Source organism: Rhinopithecus roxellana, chromosome 19, assembly GCF_007565055.1.
Source record: "Rhinopithecus roxellana isolate Shanxi Qingling chromosome 19, ASM756505v1, whole genome shotgun sequence".
Lineage (NCBI taxonomy): Eukaryota > Metazoa > Chordata > Mammalia > Primates > Cercopithecidae > Rhinopithecus > Rhinopithecus roxellana.
Genome location: NC_044567.1, coordinates 43,890,969 through 43,900,616, shown reverse-complemented (window position 1 = coordinate 43,900,616; position 9,648 = coordinate 43,890,969). Strand labels below are relative to the sequence as shown.

General features: G+C 40.4%; 1 pseudogene; it reads right to left on the bottom strand.

The window, feature by feature from the left end:
- Positions 1–7,130: 7,130 nt before the first annotated feature.
- On the bottom strand, positions 7,131–8,791 carry LOC104659410 (annotated as a pseudogene).
- Between the last annotated feature and the right edge of the window lie 857 nt (positions 8,792–9,648).

The window sequence follows — 9,648 nt, the reverse complement described above, 5'->3', positions numbered from 1 at the left end:
CATAAAAATATTCATGACCTTTTTCTCATTAATTCCTCTTCTAGAAATTTACTCTCCAGAAATAATCCAATCCAAGAGGGAATGTGCAAAATGATTTTTTTTTTTTTTTTTTTTTTTTTTGAGACGGAGTCTCGCTCTGTCGCCTGGGCTGGAGTGTAGTGGCCGGATCTCAGCTCACTGCAACCTCCGCCTCCCAGATTTACGCCATTCTCCTGCCTCAGCCTCCTGAGTAGCTGGGACTACAGGCGCCTGCCACCTCGCCCGGCTAGGTTTTTGTATCTTTTTTTAGTAGAGACGGGGTTTCACCGTGTTAGCCAGGATGGTCTCGATCTCCTGACCTCGTGATCCGCCCATCTCGGCCTCCCAAAGTGCTGGGATTACAGGCTTGAGCCACCACGCCCGGCCGCAAAATGATTTTTAACTGTGTTACTAGTAAATGTAAAATTCGGAGTGGCTGAATTAATCATTGTAATCCACCAAATGAAATAAACAATTGAAACACATATTTAGGAAAACCACGTAGCAACTCCCAACACCCAGATCTTGGTTTGTAAATATTCTCCAAAGAAATCAGGGCTCTTTGAGAAAATGGCTAACTCTAGGGGCTGGGGCAGGACAAATACAAGATGAGCCTGGAGCATCTCATGGTGCCAGAAATAAGAAAGTGCTAAAAAATAATATCATCATAAAAGGATGGAGGCATGTTGCAGGGACACAGAAGCCAACCGGAAAGTTGCCAATGGCCAAGGCTAGAACAATTTGGGCAACAAAATAAATATTGCAGTATTGGATTGTAATCCAATAAAATATAAAGCATACATACTCATATAAATAAAAGATTCCATAATAATTAAATGGGAAGAAGAAACGAAAGTTCCTTACAGAATTCCAAATCATTTATGAAGATACTACCTCCTCTAGGAAGAGGAGCTCATTTTCCCCGCCCCTTTTGAAGGTGGACTGTACTTTGTGACTCACTTCCCAAAAGAGAGGAGGCGGAGGGATGAACAGTAGAGAAACCTGGCCAGTACCACCTTAAACAAGTGATCCAGGCTCACATTGCCAGCGATGCCACATGGATATCCTGTGCCACTCATACGATGGGATGAGACAGGCATGTCGCCTTTGTCATATTCTTTCTAGCAACACATAACCCCACACTAATCATGAGAAAAATATGAGATAAACCCAATTTGAAGGACACTCTTGAAAGTACCTTATCAGTACTCCCCAAAGCTGTCGAGGTCATGAAAAATAAAGAACTGTGAAACTATCACAGAGACGAAGGAGATATGACAGCTACATGCACTGTGGTGTCCTGGCCTGGATCCTGAAATTTAAAAAGGATATTTGTGGAAAATCTGGCAAAATCCAAATAAATTCCAGAGTTTAGTTAATGGTAACGTACCATTTAGGTCAGGCACAGTGGCTCATGCCTGTAATCCAAGCACTTTGGGAGGCCGACATGGGTAGATCACTTGTAGGCCCAGGATCAACGAACTTGATTTGAGACCAGCCTGGGCAACAGAGTGAGATCTTGTCTCTACCACAAAAAAAAAAAAAAAAAAAAAAATACAGCTGGGTGCAGTGGCTCACACCTGCAATCCCAGTACTTCGGGAGGCTGAGGTGGGTGGATCACCTGAGGCCAGGAGTTTGAGACCAGCCTGGCCAACATGGTGAAACCCGGTCTCTACTGAAAATACAAAAATTAGTCAGGTGTGGTGGCACGCACCTGTAGTTCCCGTTACTTGGGAGGCTGAGGCAGGAAAATCACTTGAGCCCGGGAGGTGGAGGCTGCAGTGATCAGGGAGTGCTGATGGTGCCACTGCACTGCAGCCTGGGAAACAGAGTGAGACTCTGTCTCAAAAAACCAAAACAAAACAAAAATACAAACGTCAGCAAGGTGTGGTACATGCCTGTAGTCCTGGCCACTCAGGAGGCTGAAGTGGGAGGATCGCTTGAGCCTGGGAGGTGGAAGCTGCAGTGAGCCAAAATTGTGCCACTGCACTCCAGCCTGGGTGACAGAGTGAGACCCTGTCTCAAAAATAAAAATAGTAACATATTAAGAGTGGTTTCTTAGTTATGACAATTGACCACAGTCATGTGAGATGAGAACATCAGGAGAAGCAAACTGGGGGAGGGGAATACAAAAACTCTCTGTTCTGTCTTCATTAATTCTCTGTAAATCTAAAATTATTCCAAAATAAAAAGTGTATTAAGAAAATACATTAGCAACAAGGAAAATGCTTATGATACAATATTAAATGAAAAGAAGGATGACAGATATCTGCTCAGGGTAAAAAAGAAGACAAATGGGGAAAGAAGGAGGAAGTGAGAGTTGGCTCCCTCCTGCCTGTCCCACCTCATCTCAACTCCCTGACTCCAGTCTTGCTGATGCAGCCGCCCAAAGGAGTATCTGCCACTTTATTTCCTGCCAGTTCAAATCCCATCCCATCAGCTGTCATTAAGAAACCCTTTCCGGCCAGGCGTGATGGCTCACACCTGTAATACCAGCACTTTGGGAGGCCGAGGTGGGCAGATCACCTGAGGAGTTCGAGAGTAGCCTGGCCAATATGGTGAAACCCTGTCTCTTCTAAAAATACAAAAATTAGCTGGGTGTGGTGGCAGGCGCCTGTAATCCCAGCTACTAGAGAATCAATTGAGCCCCGGAGGCAAAAGTTGCAGTGAGCCAAGATCAATCCATTGTACTCCAGCCTGGGTGACAGAGCAAGACTCTGTCTCCCCCCGCCAAAAAAAAAGAGAGAGAGAGAATGAGAAAGAATAAAAAGGATGAAAAGGAAAGCAGAGTACTGATGACATCTGATCCAGCCACACCTTAACCCTATTGACCTCAGACTTAGCTCTATGAGCCAATAAATCCCCTTCCTACTTTATTTTTGAAATTGTAAATTGAGAATTGATAATTATATAAATCTATGGGATAAAAAGTGATGTTACAATTTATGAATAATTAAATCAAGCTGGTTAACATATATCCATTACCTCAAATACTTAACATTTTTGTGGTGAGAACATTTGACATTTACTCTCTTGGCAATTTTGAAACGTACAATACTCTCTTATTAACTATATTCACCATGCTGTGCAACAGAACTCAAAAGTATTTTTAAAATCCCCGTCTGGCCGGGCGCGGTGGCTCAAGCCTGTAATCCCAGCACTTTGGGAGGCCGAGACGGGCGGATCACGAGGTCAGGAGATCGAGACCATCCTGGCTAACACGGTGAAACCCCGTCTCTACTAAAAAATACAAAAACTAGCCGGGCGAGGTGGCAGGCACCTGTAGTCCCAGCTACTCGGGAGGCTGAGGCAGGAGAATGGCGTGAACCCGGGAGGCGGAGCTTGCAGTGAGCTGAGATCCGGCCACTGCACTCCAGCCTGGGCGATAGAGCGAGACTCCGTCTCAAAAAATAAATAAATAAATAAAAAATAAAAAAATAAAATAAAATCCTCCTGTCTGACTAAAATCTGATGCCGTTTGAACACCATCTCCTCATTCCCCACAACCCCCAGCCTCTGTAACCACCATTCTGCCTTCTGCTTCTATGGGTTTGTTTGATTCCACATATATGTGAGAACCTGCAGTACTTGTCTCCCTGAACCTGACTTAATTCACTTAGCATAATATTCTCTAATTCCATCTATGTTGTCACAAATGTCAGAATATCTTTCTTTTCTGTTGTTGTTCTTGTTTTGTTTGTTTTTGAGACCGAGTCTCACTCTGTCACCCAGGCTGGAGTGCAGTGGCGTGAGCTCAGCTCACTGCAACCTCCACCTCCCCAGTTCAAGCGATTCTCCTGCCTCAGCCTCCTGAGTAGCTGGGATTACAGGCACCCACCACCATGCCCGGTTAATTTTTTGTATTTTTAGTAGAGATGGGGTTTCACCATGTTGGCCAGGCTGATCTCGAACTCCTGACCTCAAGTGATCCATCCACCTCAGCCTCCTAAAGTGCCAGGATTACAGGTGTGAGCCACTGTACCTGGCCGAGAATATCTTTCTTCTTTAAGGCTTAATAGTATTCCATTGTGTAAGTATGCAACATTGTCTTTATCCACTCATGTGTTGATGCAGTTAATTCTGTAACTTGCTATTGTGAATGGTGCTGCAATTAACATGGGGTATAGACATCCCTTCGACAAACTGATTTTAAACCGTTTTGGTAAATACCCGAAAGTGGGATTTCAAGATCATATGGCAATTTTATGTTTAGTTTTTTGAAGAACCTCCATACTGTTTTCCATATTGATCATGCTAATTTACATTCCCACCAACATTGCACAAGGGTTCCCTTTTCTCCACATTACAACTCCACTCTTGACAACATTTATCTTTCATATTTTTGATAAAAGCCATTCTGACCAGTGTGAGATGATGTCTCATTATGGCTTTAATTTGCATTTCCCTAATGATTAGCAATATTGAGTATTTTTCATTATATCTATTGGCCATTTATGTGTATTCTTTTGAGAAATGTCTTTATCCCTGGAATGCAAGGAGGGTTCAACATATGCAAGTCAATAAATGATACGCCACATTAACAGAATAGATGACAAAAATCATGATCATCTCATCAGAAGCAGAAAAAAATTTGACAAAATTCAACATCCCTTAATCATAAAAACAATCACCAAATTAGGTATAGAAGAAAGGTATCTCAACAATAAAAGCTATCCAGAGATGCTCACAGCTAACAGTGACTCAGCAGTGAATAACTGAAAGCCTTTCCCCCAAGATTTGGAACAAGACAAGGATGCCCACTCTCACCACTTCCACTCAACATGGAATTGGAAGTCCCAGACAGAGCAATTAAGCAAGAAAAAGAAATAAAAAATAAAATAGTGAAGGCCTTTTATTAAAAGGAATAAATGGAATTTTCACTGTTTGCCAACAACATGATCTATGGAAAATCCTGTCAAAAAAACTGTTAAAACTAATAAATACAATAAAGTTGCAGGATAAAAAATCAACACACAAAAATCAGTAGCATTTCTATACACCAACAACAAACTATCCAAAAAGAAATCAAGAAATCACACTCACAATAGCTACAAAAAATAAAATAAAATAAAATACCCAGGAACAGATTTAACCGGGAGACAAAAGACTTATACAATGAAAACTATAAGATGTTGATGAAATAAGCTGAATAAGACACAAGTAAGGCCGGGCGCGGTGGCTCAAGCCTGTAATCCCAGCACTTTGGGAGGCCTGAGACGGGCGGATCACGAGGTCAGGAGATCGAGACCATCCTGGCTAACACGGTGAAACCCCGTCTCTACTAAAAACTACAAAAAAAACTAGCCGGGCGACGTGGCGGCGCCTGTAGTCCCAGCTACTCGGGAGGCTGAGGCAGGAGAATGGCGTGAACCCAGGAGGCGGAGCTTGCAGTGAGCTGAGATCCAGCCACAGCACTCCAGCCTGGGCGACAGAGTGAGACTCCGTCTCAAAAAAAAAAAAAAAAAAAAAAAAAAAAAAAAAAGACACAAGTAAATGGAAAGATATTTCATGTTCATGGTTCAGAAGAACTAATACTACGAAAATGTCTATACTACCCAAAGTGATCTACAAATTCAATGCAATCCATATGAAAATCCCAACATCACTTTTCATAGAAATTTTTTAAAAATCCAAAACTTCATATAGGGCTGGACACGGTGGCTTACACTTATAATCCCAGCACTTTGGGAGGCCGAGGTGAGAGGATCACCTGAGGTCAGGAGTTCAAGACCAGCCTAGCCAACATAGTAAAACCACATCTCTGCTAAAAACACAAAAATCAGCCAGGCATGGTGGCGCTTACCTGTAATCCCAGCTACTTGGGAGGCTGAGGGACGAGAATCACTTGAAGCTGGGAGGCAGAGGTTGCAGTGAGCCCTGATCACACCACTTGCACTCCAGTTTGGGCCACAGAGTGAGACTCCATCTCAAAAAACAAAACAAAACAAAAATTCATATGGATCCACAAAAACCTCAAACAACCAAAGCAGTCATGAACAAAAAGGACAAAGCTGGAAGTATCACACCACTGGATTTCAAAGTATACTACAAAGCTATAGCAATCAAAACAACATGGTATTGGGAAAAAAAAAAAAAGAGAGAGAGACACATTGACCAATGGAGTGGAATAGAGAGCCTGGAAATTAATCTACTACTATACAGTCAACTGATTTTCAACAGAGGTATCAGAATATGCAATAGGAAAAGGACAGTCTCTTCAATAAATAGTGTTGGGAAAACTAAATTTCCACCTGCAGAAGAATAAAATTAGACTCTGATCTCACACCATATACAGAACTAAAAATCAACTTAAAATGAATTAAAGATTCAAATGTAATACCAGAAACTCTAAACTTACTGGAAGAAAACACAGGGAGGAAAAACTACATGACACTCTCTGGGCAACGATTATTTGGATGTGACCCCAAAATCACAGGCAACAAAAGCAAAAATAGACAAATGGGACTATATCAAACTAAAAAGCTTCTGCATAGCCAGTGAAACCACCAACAGCATGCAGAAACAACTCAGATTGGGAGAAAACAGCTGCAAGCCATACATCTGACAAGGGATTAATATCCAAAATACAGAAGGAGCTCAAGTAACTCAATATTAAGAAAACAAGAAACCCAATTAGAAAATGAGCAAGGGACCTGAATAGATATTTCCACTAAAGTTTTTAAGACATAAACATACTTTGGCATAAACACTGTATTATATGCAATTACCGTTTGTAAATAATTTTTGTAAAGCCATCAGCTATATATCCAAATGATTTTTCACCTGAGGTGTAAGACAGGAAAATGTTTATATCAATACATAAATCAAATCATCTGCACTGGCATTGTTAACCTAGAAGCAAGTGGCTGCATAGAGAATAGTAAGAGCAAGGATATTTAGTCCATGCTTTCAAATGGGGCTTGATGATTTGAAACAATCAAGTTGTTCACTGGCAAAATTTCCCAAGTCTGTATAAATTATGTGCTATTTGATAAAAGATAGCCGCAATGAAGCTAATTTTTTTATGTTCAGTATTTGCTTTTAAGAGAAAAATCCCGAAGCTTGTAGGGATTTCTAATGCCAAAAAAGATGATGAAATGGGAGAGTATATTTAGCAATCACGGTGACTAAGCTCATGGTAACTGGCATATGTATAATTTTAGTTTGCATTCCAATTATTTAAACTGAGATGTTCTTGATCAGTTGAACATACTGTGAGTAGACGATCTCTTTCTCCGAGAAAAAAGATGGAGAGATCTTCAGAGAATGGCCCCACTGAAGCTCACTGGTAAATGAGCTTTCTCCAGATTTTGCTGATTCCCTGAGTTTTTCCATAATTCCTCCGTGCCCTGGCCATTTTCTGATCATGGCCTTCCCGTTGCCCTTATTCCTCAAAGTTTGGCAAATTTTTCTTCGTTTTTTTGATACAAACTGGAAACTGCCTTTGGTTTTATCTACTTACTGAATACAGATGCCATCTTGGGATTTTATCAAGATTTATGTAGTTATTCAAACAGAGCATCTTCCTGCCTTGTCCTCCCTCTTGCTGGAAAACAGCAGACTGTACCAGCTGGCTTTCGGTTATGTTCCACAAAGATCAATGAATAGTTCCTTCAAAATAGAAGTCTGCAGCATTATTTATTAAAGTTCTCCAATTATAAACAGATTCCTCTGTAAGCAACACTCCATAGCAGTTGGAATCTCCTCGGACATGGGGACAATTACTGATGAAAACCAGGTAAGTGCAGCCATAAAAAAGGATGAGTTCATGTCCTTTGTACGGACATGGATGCAGCTGGAAACCATTATTCTCAGCAAACTGTCGCAAGAACAGAAAACCAAACACTGCATGTTCTCACTCATAGGTGGGAACTGAACAATGAGAACACTTAGACACAGGAAGGGGAACATCACACACCAGGGCCTATTGTGGGGAGGGGGGATGGAGAGGGATAGTATTAGGAGATATACCTAATGTAAATGACGAGTTAATGGGTGCAGCACACCAACATGGCACATGTATACATATGTAACAAACCTGCACGTTGTGCACATATACCCTAGAACTTAAAGTATAATAAAAAAAAAAAAGAAAGAAAGAAAACCAGGTACACTTTGAAGATCTCCAGTTGAATGTTGCCTCAGTAGCTCAAAAGCATCTTCAAATGCTTGACCCAGCTTGTCTTGTTCAACACAAGTTAATGCTTCACTAATAAATTGATGATTCCGTCCGTCAGCGTCCAATCTAGCATGTACTTGTAGAAGTGGAAATAGTCTTCCCCTCCTTTGAAACACACACCTGCACCCCCCACCACCCACTTGAATTTTGTTCAAGCAGTTTTGAGTTGGGTCTCTGTCATCTGCTACTGAAAAATTCCTGAGTAATTTATACCTGAGAATAAGATAATTTAAGTAACAGGCCCTCACATATGAAAATAGCTGAGATAATGTGGGGTGCAAAACAGAGAGGAGATAATTATTCCCATTCCAAAATAATTATTTGAAAATTTTTGTTATACAGTAGAAATGCAACTGGCTATCCGATGGTTTGTTAAATCTTTGGACTCAGCCCCGAGAAAAATAGCAAGATATTGAACATTACTTGTGGCCTCAAATAATATTTTATGAGAAAAGCAGAAGTTCAGTCCAAGCTATACTATCTAAAAGCAGAGAGGGAATAATGAAACTTCATTTTTTAGAAAAATCTTTATACCTATACCTTGCAATCTTTGAGGACTGGGAGTCAGAATTTGAAAAGGCCAGATTCTGCATCCTAAGCTAAAATGTGTGAAGACAAAAGCAAAGAAATAAAGAAATACCGTACTAAAATACTGGGAAAGAAATTGAAAAGGACACAACAAAATGAAAAGATATTCCAGGTTCATGAACTGAACTATTTAATATTGGTAAAATTATAATACCACTCAAAGCAATTTACAGATTAAATGCAATCCAATTACATTCTCTACAGAAATAGAAAAAAAAATCTTACAATGTATATGGAACCACAAAAGACTCCAAATAACCAAAGCAATCCTGAGCAAAAGGAACAAAGCTGGAGGCATTACACTACCTGACCTCAAATTGTATAACAAAGCTATAGTAACCAAATCAGTATGACACTGGCATAAAAACACAGAACAGACCAATGGGACAGAATAGAGAATGCACATGTAAATCCACACATTTACAGCCAACTCATCTTCAACAAAGGTACCAAGAACATATAATGGGGGAAAGGATAGACTTTTCAATAATGGTGCCAAGAAAACTAGATAACTATATGCAGAAGAATGGAACTAGATCCTTCTCTCTTACCATATACAAAAATCAAATCAAGATTGATTAAAGATTAAATCTAAGACCTCACACCATGAAACTACTAGAAGAAAACATTGAGGACTCACTCCAGGACATTGGTCTAGGTGAAGATTTTTTTATGTCAGATCTCAAAAGCATAGGCAAACAAAGTAAAAATAGACAAATGGGATTATACCAAGCTACAAACTTCTGCATAGCAAAGGAAATAATCAACAAAGTGAAAAGAAACCCCACAGAATGGCAGAAAATATTTGAAAACTAACCACCTGAGAAGCTGTTAATAACCAGACTGTATAGGGAGCTCAAAC